The sequence below is a fragment of the Canis aureus genome, chromosome 11 (genome assembly GCF_053574225.1).
Source record: "Canis aureus isolate CA01 chromosome 11, VMU_Caureus_v.1.0, whole genome shotgun sequence".
NCBI lineage: Eukaryota > Metazoa > Chordata > Mammalia > Carnivora > Canidae > Canis > Canis aureus.
The window spans coordinates 10,161,509-10,181,861 of NC_135621.1; the positions used below are offsets into that span (position 1 = coordinate 10,161,509).

At 35.1% G+C, this 20,353-nt stretch overlaps 1 protein-coding gene and 1 non-coding gene across 2 annotated transcripts in view; one reads left to right on the forward strand and one right to left on the reverse strand.

Annotated features, from left to right (window-relative positions):
- Positions 1-20,353, forward strand: part of MSRB3 (methionine sulfoxide reductase B3) — a 177,076-nt gene that overhangs the window by 97,221 nt on the left and 59,502 nt on the right. The window lies entirely within an intron of this gene.
- LOC144324467 (U6 spliceosomal RNA) lies at positions 16,867-16,972 on the reverse strand. Its single transcript, XR_013389971.1, has one exon. It is a non-coding gene; the product is annotated as a U6 spliceosomal RNA (small nuclear RNA).

Genomic DNA, 20,353 nt, shown 5'->3' on the forward strand with positions numbered 1-20,353 from the left:
TTCATATATAAAAAATAAATAATCTCCCCCAAAAATCTAGATTTAAAATCATGTTAAATTTATTTATGATAATATAGATTTTTTTCCAAATTTTTTTTGTGTAGAACTAGTATGCATTTTTTGTAACCTAATAATTTGATAAACTGGCAAGTATAGTCATGTCAGGCAGATATGAACAAAACATTATGATGTTTCATTAAAATGACATAAAAGTTTATGAATGAACAATGAAAAAGGGAAATTTTAATGTCAAAGTGAATATCATTTCAGCAATTTGGAAGTTTAATGTAACCATGCTCAATTCCCCAAATGTTTGTTGATCGTGCACTAGGGTAAAGCTTTGCCTTGAGTAAGCTACTTGTAAACTATTTTAGAACAATTTAGTATCTAGTAGAAATAACTCTCAGCGCAGAAATACTATTGTTAGGGTATTCCCATATGACTGGGATTAGCATGAAAGACAGCCACCTCTCTGCTGCTTTATTTTGTAGTTCACAAGGCCAGGGGAAGCTTTTAATTATTTCATGCTTATATGCCTACACATACCTAGGGAAGCATAATCCGAGATCTCAGTGTCAGTTTAATTATGCAGTTGATTTAACTGTTGACTTCACAGCTAGTTAGAGTTCACAATATCTTAGTGTTTGTAAACTTCTTGGTAGTATGGGTGACAATAAATATAAATAAGGATAAATTAGTGTTTTTTTTCCTAAAATAGAACATTAATAAAGTGAACAAAGATGCATTGTTAGTAAGATTATTTTAAGTGTAAAAAGATACAGTTCAGTTTTAAACAACCTTATTACTTAGTAAACATGATTTTAAATTTGAGGGAACTGTTTAAAGGCAATTATATTCTTACGTATGGTTAATTTTTTAAAAAATTTAAATTAAATTTGCCAACGTATAGTATAACAACCAGTGTTCATTCCATCAGGTGCCCTCCTTAGTGCCCGTCACCCAGTTACCCCATCTCACGTCTCTCCTCCCCTTCTGCAACCTGTTTTTTTTTCCCAGAGTTAGGAGTCTCTCATGATTTGTCTCTTTCTCTAATTTTTCCCCACTCAGTTTCTCCCCCTGCCCTTATGGTCTCCTTTGGTATTTCTTATATTCCACATATGAGTGAAACCATTTAATGATTGTCCTTCTCTGATTGACTTACTTCACTCAGCATAATACCCTCCAGTTCCACCCATGTCAAAGCAAATGGTAGATATTCATCCTTTCTGATAGCTGAGTAATATTCCATTGTGTATATATGATGTATGGTTAATTTTATTTTTTTTTTTATTTTATTTTTTAAATATTTATTTATTTATTTTTTATGATAGTCACAGAGAGAGAGAGAGAGAGGCAGAGACACAGGCAGAGGGAGAAGCAGGCTCCATGCACCGGGAGCCTGATGTGGGATTCGATCCCGGGTCTCCAGGATCACGCCCTGGGCCAAAGGCAGGCGCCAAACTGCTGCGCCACCCAGGGATCCCGGTTAATTTTAATCTATATTTTTGTAACCGGTTTTTAAGAAAAGATCTTTTATGGTTTTTTCAAAATACTCTAATTTGTTTTTTAGAAATCTGAAATGTATCATGTTTTAGCAATCATTTTTTAAAATTTCATTTTAGGAATTTTCCAGTCTAAAAAGTAATTAGATTAATTTTCATCTCTATCTTGTAACCAGTCTTAAGAAAGTAATCTTTTATATTCTTTTAAAATACTTCAAACTTATCCATTAGAAATCTAAAAGATACCATGTCTTTTATAAGATGATTGATAAAAACTTACTTTTCTACTTTCTTATTCTTACTGCTAGTTTTAATAATCTTTCTCTTTTGGCATGATTTTTCAAAAAGGTTTTTTCCCAATTCATATGAATTTTGATAGATATGATGTATTACCACGCAAGTCATGGGTCTATTTAATAGAAGGATGAATGTTTCTCTATCTGTTATCTGCATTTCTAACTGAGAGTCAATAGGTTGATTTTGCATAAGATGATCAGAAACAGGAAAGCTGTGGTTTAGAAAATGTTTAAATCTGTTTCAAATAACTTGGCAGGGCAATCTGGTAAAAATGACATGATTAATGACTGAAGAAGATTAAAATATTTTCACATTCTGTTTTTAATGACCACTATCTTATGTTTCTACTCTAAAATTTATAACTGGTAAAATATTACAGGAAAAATATATAATTTATAAGCTGCTTGAAGTTGTGTTTTACCTTATCAAACTGTGCTTGCTTTTTAGCCAAAACAGCATAAATTAAAAACAAATTTTAACTGAAATGTAGTTTGTGTGCTATTCATTGAAGTGTTAATATTTATTAGGTTCAGCATTAAAAGAGCTAAGATTATTGTTTTCAATTAGGCAGGGTAGTAGTCAGTACGTAATTTTTAAAATTTATCTTTACAACCAGGCAGATCTTCATCATTTGGAAATAGGCCATTTCAGTAAATTTAACTATAAATGTTTTCTATGTGTATAAGTGGTGACAAGTACAACTATTAATGTTGGAGTTTTGCCCATTGGTTCTCGTTGTTCTGTCTTTTTTTATCCAGAGATAATGATGTATATTCAGTGTCTGTCATATTTACCTAGAGGAAGTCTTTTTAATCCCTCATTTTTCTCCTTCACTGAGGTTATGTGTAAATACTACATGAAATGGCAAATGGAAGAAAGTCTGTTTTGTCTAAAGATACCATTCATCTTAAACAAACACAATCTGTCTTTGAAAGCACAGTGATACGAGTTTTGTTTGGTGGGAGAAGGAGGAGGATGGATAAGACCAAAGCAAAAATACGTTGCAAATTATATCAGCTGGTTAAGGCCCTGTAAAAATTGGATAAATTTTTCAGATTTGTGTCTCCTTCAGGGACTCACCCACCCCCTTCACACACAGTTTCATTGCTTCTTAATTTCCATCATCATCATCGACATACCATTTTTATGAAGACGTGCATTGATTATTTATTTATTTATTTATTTATTTAATATTAAATAACTTATCAATTGTTAATAACACTCCGTGTTTGGGACGCCTTGGTGGCTCAGTGGTGGACGTCTGCCTTTGGCTCAGGGTGTGATCCCTGATTGAGTCCCAGGATCGAGTCCCATGTTGGGCTCCCTGCATGGAGCCTGCTTCTCCCTCTGCCTGTGTCTCTGATGACTGAGTAATATTCTCATTTTATATATATACCACATCTTCTTTATCTGTTCATCTGTCAGTGGACATCTGGGCTCTTTCCACAGTTTGGCTATTGTGGACATTGCTGCTATAAACCTTGGGGCACAGGTGCCCCTTCAGATCACTATGTCTGTAATCTTTGGGGTAAATGCCTAGTAGTGCAATTGCTGGGTCATAAGGTAGCTCTATTTTTAAGTTCTTGAGGAACCTCCACTCTGTTTTCCAAACTGGCTCTACTAGCTTGCATTCCCACCAACAGTGCAAGAAGGTTTCTCCCTTTCTCCTCATCCTCATCAACATTTGTTGCTTCCTATCTTGTTAATTTTAGGCATTTTGACTGGTATAAGGTGGTATCTCATTGTGGTTTTGATTTATACTTCCTTGATGACAAGTGATGTGGAGCATTGTTTTCATGTGTCTGTTGGCCATTTGTAGGTCTTCTTTGGAGAAATGTCTGTTCATGTCTTCTGCCAATTTCTTGATTGGATTATTTGTCTTTTGGGTGTTGAGTTTGATAAGTTCTTTACAGATCTTGGATATTAGCTGTTTATCTGACGTGTCATTTGCAAATATCTCCCATTCTGTAGGTTGCCTTTCAGTTTTGTTGACTGTTTCCTTTGCTGTGCACAAGCTTTTTTTTTTTATCTCAATGAAGCCCCAATAGTTCATTTTTGCCTTTGTTTCCCTTGCCTTGGAGACATGTCTAGCAAGAATTTGTTGCAGCTGAGGTCAAAGAGGTTACTGCCTGTGTTCTCCTCTAGGATCTTGATGGATTCCTGTCTCACATTTAGGTCTTTCATCCGTTTTTAGTCTATTTTTGTGTGTGGTATGAGGAAATGGTCCAGTTTCATTCTTCTGCATGTGCTGTCGAATTTTCCCAGCACCATTTATTGAAAAGACTGTCTTTTTTCCATTGGATATTCCTTCCTGCTTTGTCAAAGATGAGTTGACCATAGAGTTGAGGGTCCATTTCTGGGTTTTCTATTCTGTTCCATTGATCTATGTGTCTGTTTTTGTGCCAGTACCACACTGTCTTGATGATCACAGCTTTGTAATACAGCTTGAAGTCTGGCATTGTGATGCCATCAGCTTTTTCATTTTCTTTCAGATTTCCTCTCTAGCTATTTGGGTTTTTTTTCTGGTTCCATAGAAATTTTAGAATTATTTGTTCCAGCTCTGTAAAAAATGTCAATGGTATTTTGATAGGGATTGCGTTGAATGTGCAGATTGCCCTGGGTGGCATAGACGTTTTCACAATATTTATTCTTCCAATCCATGAGCATGGAATGTTTTTCCATTTCTTTGTGTTTCTTCAATTCCTTTCATAAGTGTTCTGTAGTTTTTAGAATACAGGTTCTTTACCTCCTTGGTTAGGTTTATTCCTAGATATCTTATGGCTTTAGGTGCAATTGTAAATGGGATTGATTCCTTTATTTGTCTTTCTTCAGTCTCATTGTTAGTGTATAGAAATGCCACTGATTTCTGGACATTGATTTTGTATCCTGCCGCACTGCCGAATTGCTGTGTGAGTTCTAGCAATCTTGGGGTGGAGTCTTATGTGTTTACCACATAAAGTATCAGGTCATCTGTGAAGAGTGAGAGTTTGACTTCTTTGCCAGTATGAATACCTTTTATTTCTTTTTGCTGTCTGATTGCTGAGGCTTGGACTTCTAGTACAGTGTTGAACAACAGTGGTAAGAGTGGGCATCCCTGTCGTGTTCCTGACGTCAGAGGAAAAGCTCTCAGTTTTTCTTCATTGAGAATGATATTTGCAGTAGGCTTTTCATAGGTAGCTTTTATGATATTGTGGAATGTTCTCTCTATCCCTACACTATGGAGTTTTAATCAAGAAAGGATGCTGTATTTTGTCAAATGACAGAAATCTGAAGTTAATCCTTAGATATCTTAAAGCACAATTTTCTAGAAAGCCATGTATATGAATTTACAATTCCATGTAGGAAATGGAATATATTGCCTTATTTTAATTATTTCCAATTTTGAAATCCCACAAAATGGAATAAAATAACTTTATTTATCCTTTTATACTGTGAACTCTTTAGAAACAGAGCCCTGTTTAATTCCTCTATTATATTTATTCCCGGCACTAAGCACAACTAGGTTACAAGTGATGGCCAAAGAAATGTTTACTAAGCTCATGCCAAAGGAATTAATTTTTTCTGCTTACATTTGCTTACTTATATTTATTATGAAAACTAACATCTTTAGTATTGTTCCTGCCATCTTGTTTTCTCTATATTATGCTTGTCCTTGTACTCCTTTTTTTCTTTTGATTGGATTGATTAAATTTTTACCATTAAAAAAAGCTTCTAGTTATAATTAAACATACTATTTCTATTATCTCTATAATTTAATTTTAAGGAAAATGTTTCACCTTGCATTTTTCTGTTCATGTTGGGAATTGTTAAAATGTATAACTTCTTTCTGCTTCTCCTAATATAAGAACTTTAGTACTTTTAATTTGTTTCTGATCCCTATACCCAGAGGCTGACTCCAATCTGGAATTTTTGGGATATTTCTCATTATGCCTCCACTTTCTTAAAAATGATTTTTCAAGAATCTATTGTGTTAAAACTATATCATTAACTACTATCTAGATTTTATTATTTAATTTTACATATCTATTTACTCAACAATGTTTTTTGTATCCTGATCTTAGATCTGTTTTTCATTTTGCTGTAGTACCTCTTTAGGTATTCTTTAAGAAATGGTTTAGATAGCAAATTATTTGAGTTACTTAAAATATAGATGATTTATTCACACTTCTAATATCAAAAAGGATTCAAGGCAGAAGACACACCATTGCACATTTATTCTTCAGGCATGGCAATTGGCAAATAGAACTTACTTACATGGTTCTAAGATCTCTGGGTGTGTGCTTCCATTAAAGATGGGACTTTTTGTCTCTCTTTTAAATGTTAAACTTTTTTACAAGTATGATTTTAGTTTATAACTCATTTACTATGAATTTCCTCTTGGAGGAGAAAAAAAGGAATTTTTAGGTATCATTCAGTTAAAATATGCACTTCAACAAATACTTAATAAGCATCCTTTCTATACAACAAATATCCAATATCGAGGAAGAGCGTGGTAAAAACAATACTTGGTTAAATGTACTAAAATCTGTTTTTTTCCCATGTTACAGCTTAAGTTTTTCATGTTATGGCTTATAATTCTTGAATTTGCTCTAAGAGTATTTTAAAATGAAATAAATGAAAGTTAATTTTTAAAAATACATTACTATCTTTGATAAAATTGGAATCTAAGTGGCACCACTTTTTAAATGTCATTATCCATTTTCATATACTTAACTAAATTAACAACATGTTAGAGCAATTCAAGGTATGAGAGGATTTAATTTTGTTTTTCTAGTTCACAAAGATTAATGTGGCAAGGATCTTTCATGTCAGTTTTGTTATAAGTAAAGGAATAGAATTATCTGTTACACAGATATGTGTACCTTTAATATAGACTATATTTTCTGATATTTCTCAGTCTTATCTCATTATTTCAACTTTTGGGTTTATTTATGTAAGGCTATTGTAGAGCTAATGGATGATGGGATTACAGTACGCCATCAGTATCTCATTTTAAAAGCATTTAGTGTTCATTAGTTTGATGCAACAAAGAATATAGTTTGAAAATGAAAGGCAGTGAACAAAGGAAGAATTTGGCAATATGAATAAATAAAAATAAAATGAATGAAAATAAAGAGTAAAGAATCTGCACATTTTTAAGACTTTTGAGTTTTATTATGAAATAGACTTCCAGAAACAATGTGCCAATTTATTTGCTGTTCAGATGTATATAGTTTATTTTATTTTATTATTATTTTTTTCTGGACACACGGACCTACTCTGAGTATTATTATTCTCTTATTTTCTTTACTAATTGGATAGTTTAAAAGTAGTTTCTCATTGTTTTTATTTGCATTTTTAATGACTAGATACTGAACATTTTTCTTCTGTGTTACTGAGTGTAATTCTCTTGTTAATTTGTTACTTATTTGCTTTATTATTATTATTTTTTTAAAGATTTTATTTTTAAGTAATCTCTATACCCAACATGGAACTTGAATTTACAACCCCATGATCAAAAGTTGCATGCTCTTCCAACTGAGCATTATTAATTTTTAAGGTTACAAGTAAGAACAGAGCTTATTTGGACAGACTGTCATTTGGATTCTGGCTTTATTTCTTAAGCACTGTGTATTTTGGCGCAGTCACATTATCTCTCTGAGCCTTCATTTGTAAAACAAGAACACTTATAATACCTACTTCAGTATGAGGTAGGACTAAATGTGAGGACTAAATAAAATTATATATAGTTAAAGAACTTAGCAAAATGCTTGGTGCACATCAGTGATGCTGCTGCTGATAAAAAATAATAATGTGTTAAATATTTTTCCTAGGTGATTATTTGATGCTTAAGTTCTTTTTCTCTACAGAAATTTAAAAATTTTTTTATCATATATCAGTCTTTTTATGATACTTACTTTGGGATTATGTTGAGAAAATTTTTCTTCACACCCAATATTATAAAAATATTATGGAAATATTTCTAAATGTGACTAAGTTGTAAACATAATTATTAATTTTAATGAGTCAGACTAAGGAAGTGTACTGATAATATGATTTATTTTTTTTAATTTTTTTAATTTTTAAATTTTTTTGATAATATGATTTTTTATATATTTGGGAAAATATTACCATTTACTCCTGTCAAATTAATTCAGAAAATATTATTTAACAAGTTAATGGATTATTATTTTAAAAAAATTTCTTAGGTCTTCAACAGTACATTCTCCTGGATTGTTTGTATATTTAGGAAGGGCCTCTTCTATTTTATGCAGTGCCTTTGTGTCCATTAGAAAATGGTGCTGTCCTTGGGCCAATGAATCAGAAAAACTCCCATTCCTTCCCCCCACCCCAACCCGAGCCCCCTTACACTGCAGCTGAATGACTTTTCTGGGCCAAAGCCAGCACAAACGCCTGGGAATGCGGAAGCGTGAGCTAGAGTTAGCTTCCAGTTTCCTATTCCACCAGGTTCCTTTTGTACTGCTCACATTGCACCGTGTCATGAGATGGCCCAATATTTCAGTGTTCTCAGAAAATGGCTTTGAAATAAGATTAATTTTGAAAAATTAATGATTAATGTATCTAAGTCCACCTGCATAGTTCAGCAGAGTTGAGCAATCTTTTATACGTGTACTTTTTATAAAAGCAAAGCAAAGCCCTTCTGTTTGAATATTGTGAACAGAAAAATCATAGCGCAGTGGCATTAGTCATACAGCCTTCTATTCATCTACCCTGGGTGTTAATTCATGGACTCTTAAGGGTTGATTTCTTTCTCCTAGTAAATAGTGATGTTGACGACCCATCTGAGACCACGTCTTTTTGAATGTTTTTCTTGTTATGGGAAAACTGATCGGTATTATGTTGAGTTTTCAAAAAATGTGCTTTACAGAAATCTCATCCTCTAATTGTGCTTAGCCCCCCTGTGATGCTCCTCTCTCACCCCTATATTCCTCTATAACTTACTATTCATAATTCTTTCTTACTAGTCTTGCAGTCGTTTTTACTGTGTTCCTTGGAGCTCTCATTCCATTGTAATTACATTCTTTTTTTATCCTCCAATCTCTTCACAAAATGTTTCCTTCATTTCCTGGCTTTGAGATTTGTCTCTGTCCCAAGATCTGTCCTGCAACTGCACTTCTACCTCGTATCTAGAGACAGTATCAGTGATAACTCTTCATTTCCTTCTTAAGAGTCTTAGCTTTCCTTGTTGTGATCTGTCAGGCCCTGGTAATGCCCTTCATTTCATGACAGTTTTAGGCTTCCACTTTAATTCTTGCCATCCTCCTGGGTGATTTTAGTGACCATGTGGACAGTCCGGCCCACAACCAGTTCTCCAACCTCCCATGTCCCGACTCCTTCCTTTTCTTCCCAGTCTAGTATGCCTCTCATTGTTTTAACTTTTCCCCCTTGGACTCTATGGTAACCATTTTGTCATTTTCGCCAGTCCTCTCTGATTTCTGGATCTGTTTTCCTGATGTTGAATTCCCCAGAAAATCCCCAACCATCTGTTTTCAGTTGTAATTTTTTTCACCTGGGTGGCATGGCCCCTGCAAAAGGAAAGAATAGAATTATGGGATAGTTGCCCCTGGAGATTTATGCTCTTTAATTTCAGATCACCTCTTGCCACTATTCTGCAGTCCTTCTAAGTCTTTATCACTTTTCTCAAACCCCCTTTCTACCACCCTTTTTTGTCTTAGCAACAATCCTGCCTCCTATTTCATAGAGAAATCTGAGGCTATGAAGTCTGAGTGTTTCCAGCTTTTCCCTCCTATAACTACAATATTCTCTACCCACACTTAACCTTCTTTCCTGCATGATTGAAGGAGGATAGGCTCTTTCTTTAGTAATCCCATCAATTCTGCTCCTATAGAATGTTATTCCATCACTTATTTACTCTAATTTCTGAATTCTGAAGGTCTTCAATACTGCTTATTTCTTCCCCTCAACCTAGAGATGAGCTCAAATCATCCCATTAAAAGGAAAAAAAATCAAACAAAACAACTTCTTCAACATTGTTCTCATCTTTCCATTGGAATCTTTACTCCTTTACTAGTTGGATCTTTCCATTGGAATTAAGGTTCTCAGGACACTACTGTTTCTCCTTTCTCCTGTTCAGAGGAACACCCTAATAAAGAAGGATGAGGAGCATAGAAGAATAATTAAAGGCCAATAAGCATTTGCAAAAGTTCAGCTTCATTATTAGGCATATCAATGTATATCAACTACAAAAATGTTTACTGGAAAAATTAGAGCTTCAAGAATATAGGGGAGATGTTTACTCTCGAATATTACTAGAGGGAATAGAAATTGATGCAATCATCCTGAAATCATCCTAAAAAATAATTTGGTGTAATTGCTTAATCCAGTAATTCCACTTTAGGGAATGTTATAAAGAAAGCACTCAGAGATTAATGTGAAAGGATATTCATGAAGTGTTATTTGTAGGACAGATAGAGAGAGAGAGAGAGAGAGAGATTGAGATACAGCCTAAAAGTCCAATAATGGAGGCAGGTTGCCACACTCTGTCTATATAGAGAAAAGTCCAAAAATAAATGCACTGAAATGGTAATGGTAGTTACTACAGAATAGTAAGATTATAGGTGATTTTATTATCTTCCTTATACTTTCATGCAAAATTCTACTTTAATTTATAAGAACATCTATTGAATTTGTAACCAGAGAAAACAAAAGCCTAAAAAAAAAATAACTACATATATTAACCCCTGACATGCTTCACTCTGCCTCTGGCCAAAGAATAGAGGTTTTTGTAAGAAGGTGTTAATACATCTCGAAGCTTTCAGCGTGTTCCAGTTATCAACCTTAGTTTGCTTTCATGAAATGTTGGGAGTACATTATGGAAAGGAGGGGGAACATGATTTTCCCATCAAGTGAACAATGAGAGGAACATGTTGACCAGTATAGAATGTTGGAAAAGGGAGAAGAGGAACTCACCAATAGAAGATGTGTGGAAGCATTAAAGGAGATGAAAGAGAACCAACTGGAAACAAAGGAACCGAGTCATCTTAGGCTAACAGGTGGTAGATGCTTATCAATGTCTGGTAGGTTGTCCCATAATAATTTCACTGGATATTAAGACTGACAACCAAAACAACACTTAGTTGAAAATAAGGATGGGCTGGCTTCTTCTCCAGAAAATGAGTAAAGGTGATCAGTGACAGCAGTATATTCCTCTTCAGAGGCTAGGGCCAGCTGTTGCTTAAATAAAAATGTCCAGGATATACGCTTCTAGCTGGAGACTTTTAATTTGTGACATTACATATATAGACTAAAACTACTTGTGTGTCCCCTGGCTCTGTCCTTTGCTCATAATTAATGTTCATACAAGTGATACTGTGATATCAGACGCTGACCAGAATATGATATGCAGATCATTCTCAAGCAGATGAGTAGGTTGTTTGTTAAAAGTTCATTTGCAGTTTGGTTGTGTTGAATGGAGAATGCATTTTTAACTATAGAAAGAGTATAATAGAAAAATTAGATTTCAAGGCTGATTTACCAAACATATTTAGCCTCTAAAGTACTTGAAGATGCATAACAGTTTCCGTGAAAAATTTATCCAGAATTTCAGGTTGGGATGCCAGGAATAAACTTCCTATTCCCCTATTTTCTGGTAAGTTAAAAAAAAAAAAAAAAAAAAGGAGCCCCTTAGCTCTAAGAGCCTTGAGGAGTTCTGAGCAGTTTTTATAGGTGAGTAGCTGCAAGGTTTGCCTAAGCTAGTCAGCCACACACAGGAATGAAAAGGAATGTTTTGGGGGTTGTGGATATTGAGGAGCATGAAGCTGGATGCTGGGAGAACTCTCAGTTTGATTTTGGACATTATACAGGATCATGAAAAGTTGGATTAGAGAGAAAATTTGAGCCAGGTGCTAAAAGAAAATGGGAGAGTATCCCAGGAATCTACATACGGAGAGAAGAGGATAATTGAAGACTTCAAAAGTGGAGTTTCTTGAGTGATGAAGCTCTAAAGGCCCTGCCTGATTTTCTAGCCACGGTAGTCCAGTGACCCACACCTGGGCTTATTTATACTTGCTGTAAGCCAAACTCTAGCTCTGGTTATCAGGTACAATTCCATTTAGAGCAGTTTTTCTCAATCTTAGCCACACATAGGAGTTACCTGAGGAATTTTAAAAAATACATAGGTGTCAGGCCCATGCTAAACCAATTCACTCAAAATCTGCAGTTGGGGCCCAGGTGCTGGTATTGTAAAAGCTTTCTGGGTGATTCTGATGTGGATCTAGAGTGGAGAACTGCTGGGTAGAGTCAGGAATAAATTATATGGGATAGAAATGATGGGTGTTTATTTTCTTTTAATTGTTTATTTTTTATTCAAGTATAGTTAACGTGAAGTATTATGTTAGTCTCAGGTACACAATATAGTGATTCAAAAATTCTATACATTTCTCAGTGCTCATCAAGATAACTGTACTCTTAATACCCTTCACACATTTCACCCATCCCTTCTCCTACCTTCCCTTTACAACCACCAGTTTGTTCTCTATATTTAGGAGACTGTTTTTCTGTTCTTTTCTTGCTTTTGTTTGTTTCTTAAATTCCACATATAAATTAAATAATATGGCATTTATCTTTTTCTGGCTGATTTCACTCAACATTATACCCTCTAGGTCTATCCATGTTGTTGCAAATGGTAAGATTTCATTATTTTTCATGGCTCAGTAGTATTCCATTCTGTGTGTGTGTGTGTGTGTGTGTGTGTGTGTGTGTGTGTGTGTGTCTTGACTTGTATAAATTCTTTATATATTTTGGGTATTAGCTCCTATCATCATTTGCAAAAATCTTCTCCTATTCAGTAGGTTGCCTTTTTTTTTGGTGATGGTTTCATTTGCTGTGCAGAAACTTTTTATTTTGGTGCCTTTCCAATAGTTTAATTTTGCTTTTGTTTCCTTTGCTGGAGGAGATATATCTAGAAAACTGCCTCTGTGGCCAATGTCAAAGAAATTACTGCCTGTTTTCTTCTAGGTATTTTATGGTTTCCTCTGTCTCACAGTTAAATATTTCATCCATTTTGAGTTTATTTTTGTGTATGGTGTAAAGAAAGTGATCCAGTTTCATTCTTTTGCATGTATCTGTCCAGTTTTCCCAACCATTTATTGAAGAGGTCTTTTTCTCTTTATATGTTTTTGCCTTCTTTGACAAAGATTAATTGACTATGAAAGTGAGTTTATTTATGGACTCTCTCTTCTATCCCATTCATCTATGTATCTGTTTTTGTGCCAGTACCATACTGTTTTTATTACTATGGCCTTGTAGTATATTTTGAGACCTGGGATTGTGTAATCCCCAGCTTTGTTCTTCTTTGGCAGGATTGCTTTGACTATTCAGGGTCTTTAGTGGTTCCACACAAATTTTTAGGTTTATTTGTTCTAGTTCGTGAAAAATACTGCTGATATTTTGATAGGGAGTGCTTTAAATATGTAGATTACTTTGTGTAGTATAGACATTTTAACAATATTGGTTATTTTTTTTTAAGTCAGCTCTACACCCATTATGGGCCTTGAACTCACAACCCTGAGATCAAAGGTTGCATGCTCTACTGACTAAACCAGCCAGGCACTCCAATATTGATTCTTCCAAACCATGAGCATGGAGTATGTTTTCATCTGTTTGGGTTATATTCACTTTTTTTCATCAATATTATTTAGGTTTTCAGAGCACAGGTCTTTTACCTCCTTGGTTATGTTTATTTCTAGATATTTTATTCTTTTTGGTGCAATTGTAAATGGGAGTGCTTTCTTAATTTCTCTTTCTGCCACTTCATTATTAGTGTATAGAAATGCACATTCAGATTTCTGTATGTTAATTTTATATCTTGTGACCTTACTGAGTTCGTTTATCAGTTCTAGTAATTTTTTGGTGGAGTCTTTAGGATTTCCTGTATATAGTGTCATGTCATATATAAATAGTGAAATTTTTACTTATTCTTTACCAATTTGGAGGCCTTTTATTTCTTTTCACTGTCAGACTGCTATGGCTAGGACTTCCAGTACTGTGTTAAATAGCAGCGGTGAGAGCAGACATCCTTGTCTTGTTCCTGACCTTAGGGGAAAACTCTGTTTTTTCCCATTAAGAATGATGTTAGGGTGGACTTTTCATGTATAGCCTTTATTACGTTGATGTATACTGCTTCTAAACCTACTTTGTTGAGAGTTTTTATCATGAATGGATGTTGTACTTTGTCAAATGCTTTTTTTGTATCTATTAAAATGATCATGTGGTTTTTATCCTTTCCCTTGTTAATATATCATGTTGAAAGATTTGTGAATATTGAACCACTCTTGCATCGCTGCAATAAATCCTACCTGATTGTGGTGAATGATTTTTTTAAAGTATTGTTGGATTTGGCTTGCCAATATTATGTTGAGGAATTTTGCATCTATGTTCTTTTTAAAAATTTTTTATTTAAATTCAGTTTGCCAACATATAGTATAACACCCAGTGCTCATCCCATCAGGTGCCCTGCTCAGTGCCTGTCACCCAGTTACCCAACCCCTACCCTCGTCCCCTTCTGCAACCCTTTGTTTGTTTCCCAGAGTCAGGAGTCCCTCATGGTTTGTCTCCCTCTCTCATTTTTCCCCACTCAGTTTCCCTCCTTTCCCCTAAAATCCCTTTCACTGTTTCTTCTATTTCACATATGAGTGAAACCATATGATGATTGTCCTCCAATTGACTTATTTCACTCAGCATAATACCCTTCAGCTCCATCCATGTGGAAGCAAATGGTGAGTATTCGTCTTTTCTGATGAATGGCAAGTGATGCGGAGCGTTTTCTCACGTGCTTGTTGGCTGTGTGTAAGTGTTCTTTGGAGAAATGTCTGTTCATATCTTCTGCCCATTTCTTGACTGGATTGTTTGTTTCTTTAGTGTTGAACTTGATAAGTTCTTTCTAGATCTTGGATACTAGCCCTTTATCTGATACGTCAATTGCAAATATCTTCTCCCATTCTGTAGGTTGCCTTTTAGTTTTGTTGACTGTTTCCTTTGCTGTGCAGAAGTTTTTTATCTTGATGAAGTCCCAATTGTTCATTTTTGCATTTGCTTTCTTTGCCTTCATAGATGTGTCTAGCAAGAGGTTACTGTGGCCAAGTTCAAAAAGGGTGTTGCCTGTGTTCTCCTCTAGTATTTTGATGGATTCTTGTCTCACATTTAGATCTTTCAACCATTTTGAGTTTATCTTTCTGTGAGGTGTAAGAGATTGGTCCAGTTTCATTTTTCTGCATATGGCTGTCCAATTTTCCTAACACCATTTATTGAAGAGACTGTCCTTCCAGTGGATAGTCTATCCTGCTTTGTCGAAGATGAGTTGACCATAGAGTTGAGGGTTTTTTTCTGGGGTCTCTATTCTGTTCCCATGACATATGTGTCTGTTTTTGTGCCAGTACCACACTTTCCTGGTGATCACAGCTTTGTGGTACAGCTTGAAATCAGGCGTTGTGATGCCCCAGGCTCTGGTTTTCTTTTTCAATATTCCTCTGGCTATTTGGAGTCTTTTCTGGTTCCATACAGATCTTAAGATTATTTGTTCCAACTCTCTGGAGAAAGTCCATGGTATTGTGATAGGGATTGCATTGAACGTGTACATTGCCCTGGGAAGCATAGACATTTTCACAATATTTATTCTTCCAATCCATAAGCATGGAATATTTTTCCATCTCTTTATGTCCTTCTCAATTTCTTTCATACGTATTCTATAGTTTTTAGAGTATAGATCCTTTACCTCTTTGGTTAGGTTTATTCCTAAGTATCTTATGTTAGTGTATAGAAATGCCACTGCTTTCTGTGCATTATCTTATATCCTACCCCCTTGCTGAATGAGTTCTAGCAATCTTGGGATGGAGTCTTTTGGGTTTTCTATCTACAATATAATGTCATCTGCAAAGAGGGAGAGTTTGACTTCTTCTTTGACAATTTGGATGACTTTTATATCTTTTTGTTGTTTGATTGCTGAGGCTAGGCCTTCTAGTACTATGTTGAATAGCAGTGGTGAGAGTGGACATCCCTGTCATGTTCCTGATCTTAGGGGAAAGGCTCCCAGTGTTTCCCCATTGAGAATGATACTCACTCTGGGCTTTTTGTAGATGGCTTTTATGATATTGAGTAATGTTCCCTCTATCCCTGCACTTTGAAGAGTTTTAATCAGAAATGGTTGCTGTATTTTGTCAAATGCTTTCTCTACATCTATTGAGAGGATCATATCGTTCTTTTTTCTTATTGATGTGACCTATCATGTTGATTGGCTTACGAGTGTTGAACCACCCTTGGAGTCCAGGGATAAATCCCACTTGGGTGTGATGAATAATCCTTTTAATGTACTGTTGGATCCTATTGGCTAGTATCTTGATGAGAATTTTTGCATCCATGTTCATCAGGGATATTGGTCTGTAATTCTACTTTTTGGAGGGGTCTTTGGTTTTGGAATACAGGTGATGCTGGCCTCATAGAATGAGTTTGGAAGTATTCCCTCCCTTTCTGTCCTTTGAGACAGCTTTAGTAGAATAGATATTATTTATTCTTTAAATGTTTGATAGAATTCCCCTGGGAAGCCATCTGGCCTTGGACTTTTGTGTCCTGGGAGGTTTTTGATGACTGCTTCAATTTCTTCACTGGTTATTGGCCTATTCAGGTTTTTTATTTCTTCCTGTTCCAGTTTTGGTAATTGTAGGTTTCCAGAAATGCATCCACTTCTTCCAGATTGCCTAATTTGTTGGAATATAGTTACTCATAATATGTTTTTAAGATAGTTTTTATTTCCTTGGTATTGGTTGTGATTTCTCCTCTTCATTCATGATTTTATTAATTTGAGTCTTTTTTCTTTTTAATAAGGCTGGGTTTATCTATCTTATTAATTCTTTCAGAGAACCAGCCCCTGGTTTTTTTTTTTTTTTTCAGCCCCTGGTTTTATTGATCTGTTCTACAGTTCTTCTGGTCTCTATTTCATTGAGTTCTGCTCTAATTTTTATTATCTCTTGTCTTCTGCTTGTTTAGGCTATATTTGCTGTTCTCTCTCCAATTCCTTTAGGTGTAAGGTTAGCTTTGTACTTGAGTTTTTTCCAATTTTTTGAGGGAGATTTGTATTGCAATATATTTCCCTGTTAGGGGCCATGCTACTCTTCTCTGTATCGTTCCAATTTTAGTATATGTGCTGCCGAAGCGAGCACTGTATTTCCCTGTTAGGACTCCTTTTGCTCTATCCCAAAGATTTTGAACAGTTGTATTTTCATTTTCATTAGTTTCCATGAATCTTTTTCATTCTTCTCTCATTTCCTGGTTGACGCATTCATCTTTTAGTAGGATGCTCTTTAACCTCCACATGTTTGAGTTTCTTTCAAAATATCTTCTTGTGATTGAGTTCTAGTTGCAAAGCTTTGTGGTCTGAAAATATGCAGGGGACAATCCCAGTCCTTTGGTATCAACTGAGACCTGGTTTGTGACCCAATATGTGGTCCATTCTGGAGAATGTTCCATGTGCACTTGAGAAGAATGTGTATTCAGTTGCATTTGGATGGAATGTTCTGTATATATCTTTGAAATCCATTTGGTCCAGTGTATCATTCCAGGCCATTGCTTCTTTGGTGATGTTCTGCTTAGAAGATCTGTCTTTTGCTGAGAGTGCTGTGTTGAAGTCTCCTACTATTGGTGTATTATTATCTACGTATGTATTTACTTTGGTTATTAATTGATTAATATACTTGGCAGCTCCCACATTAGGGGCATAAATATTCATGATTGTTAGGTCTTCTTGTTGGATAGACCCTTTAAGTGTGATATGGTGTCCCTCTTCATCTCTTACTACAGTCTTTGGGATAAACTCTGATTTATCTGATATGAGGATTGCTACCCCCAGCTTTCTTTTGAGGACCACATGAATGGTAAATGGTTCTCCACCCCTACGTTTTCAGGCTGGAGGTGTCCTTAGGTCTAAAATGAGTATCTTGTAGACAGTATACAGTTGTGTCTTGCTTTTTTATCCAGTCTGATACCCTGCATCTTTTGATGGGATCATTTAGCCCATTCACATTTAGAGTAACTATTGAAAGATATTAATTTAGTGTCACCACATTACCCATTCAGTCCCTGTTTTTGTGGATTATTTCTTTGGACTTCCTCTTTCTTTTACAGGGTCCCTCTTAGTACTTCTTGCAGAGCTGGTTTGGTGGTGACACATATTCTTTCAGTTTCTGTCTATCCTGGAAGCTCTTTATCTCTCCTATTCTGAATGACAGACTTGCTGGATATAGTATTCTTGGCTGCATGTTTTTCTCATTTAGGACCCTGAATATATCATGCCAGCCCTTTCTGGCCTGCCAGGTCTCTGTGGAGAGGTCTGCTGTTAATCTGATATTTCTTCCCATATAAGTTAAGAATCTCTTGTCTCAAGCTGCTTTTAGAATTTTCTCTTTGTCTCTGAAATTCGCAAGTTTTTCTATTAAATGTTGAGGTGTTGAGCGGTTTTTGTTAACTTGGTGTGTGTGGGGGGGTCCTCTCCATCTCTTGGATCTGAATGCCTGTTTCCTTTTTCTGATTAGGAAAGTTCTCAGCCATGATTATTTCAAATATACTTTGTGGTCCTCTCTCCCTACCTCTTCTGGAATCCCAATAAGATGAATATTATTCCTTCTCAACCTATCATTTATTTCCCGAAGCCTTTCCTTGTGGGTTCTTAATTGTTTTCTCTTTTTTCCTCAGCTTCCTTCCTTTCCATCAACTTGTCTTCTATGTCACTCACTCTCTTTTCCACCTCCTTAACCCTACAGTTATAGCATCCAGTTTAGACTGCATCTCGCTTAAAGTATTTTTAATTTTGGCCTGATTAGATCTCAATTCTGCAGTAAGAGAATCTCTAGAGTCCTTTATGCTTTTTTCCAGAGCCACCAGTAATTTTATAATTTTGCTTCTGAATTGTATCTCTGACATGGCATTTAAATCCACATCCAACATATCTGTGGTGGAGAGTATTACTTCCGGTTCTTTCTTTTGTGGTGAATTCTTCCTTCTAGTCATGTTGTCCAGTGCAGAGTGGCTTGTCAGAAGCGATCACGTTTCTCTGTAGCATTCCAGCTGTTCTCTCTTTACATCTCAGGTTGAATTTGTAGATGTTCAGGATGTTTTGAAAGTTATCTAGGTAAGTTTGTGGGACCAGATGAATTGAAGACCCCTACTTTTCCACCATCTTGCCTCAGTTCTTTACTGCATTTATATTGGCTTATTATTTTCTTTTTTGCGTGGTTTCTTACCTACTTTTGGTTTCAGGGTAATGCTGGCCTTGTAGAATGAATTTGGAAGCTTTCCTTCGTGTTCTATTTTTTGGAATAGTTTGAGAAGAGTATTATTAACTCTTCCCTAAATGTTTGGTAGAATTCTCTTGTGAAGCCATCTGGTCCTGGACTCTTGTTTGTTGGTAGTTTTTGGATTACTGATTCAGTTTCATTGCTGATAATCAATTTGTTCAAACTTTTTATTTGTTCCTGATTCAGTGTGGGAAGGTTGTATGTTTCTAGGAATTTATCCATTTCTTTTAGGTTGTCTAATTTGCTGGCATGTAATTTTTCATAATATTCTCTGATAACCTTTCATATTTCTGTGATGTCACTTGTTATTTCTCTTTCTTCATTTCTGATTTTGTTTATTTAAGTCCTCTTTGTTGTTTTGCTTTTGCTTTTTGATGAGTCTGGATAAATGTTTATCACTTTTATTGCTCTTTTAAAAGAACCAGCTCCTCATTTCATCAACCTGTTCCATTATTTTTTTAGTTTCTATTTCATTAATATCTGCTCTGATCTTTGTTATTCTACTGGCTTTGGACTTTACTGTTCTTCTTTTTCTAGCTCCTTCAGGTGTAGGGGTAGGTTGTTTATTTGAGATTTATCTTGCTTCTTGAGATAGGCCTGTATTGCTGTATTGCTATAATCTTTCCTTTTGGAACAGATTTTGCTGTATCCAAGGTTTTGAAGCCATTGTGTTTTTATTTTCATGTCTCCATGTATTTTTTTATTTCCTCTTTGATTTCTTGGTTGATCCATTCATTGTTTAGTGACATGTTATTCAGTCTCCATGTATTTGTATTGGTTTTCTTTTCAGGTTTTTTTTTTATTTTTATGGATTTCTAGCTTCATATACCATTGTGGTCAGAACAGGTGTATGATATGATTTCAGTCTTTTTGAATTTATTGAGACTTCTTTTCTGGCCTAACACGTGATCTCTTCTGAAGAATATTCCACATACACTTGAAAAGAATGTATATTCCACTCTTTTGGGATGGAATGTTCTGAATATATCTGTTAGGTCCATCTGGCTTTATGAAAGGCAATGTTTCTTGTTGACCTTCTGCCTAGAAAATCTATTCACTGATGTAAATGGGACGTAAAAATCCCTTACTTTATTGTATTATTGTCATTTTCTTTCTTTGTGTCTGTTAATTGCTTTATTTAGGTGCTTCCATGTTGGGTGCATATATACTCAAAATTGTTATATCAAAATATCAATTTATTTATTTATTTATTTTTAAAGATTTTATTTATTCATGAAAGACACAGAGAGA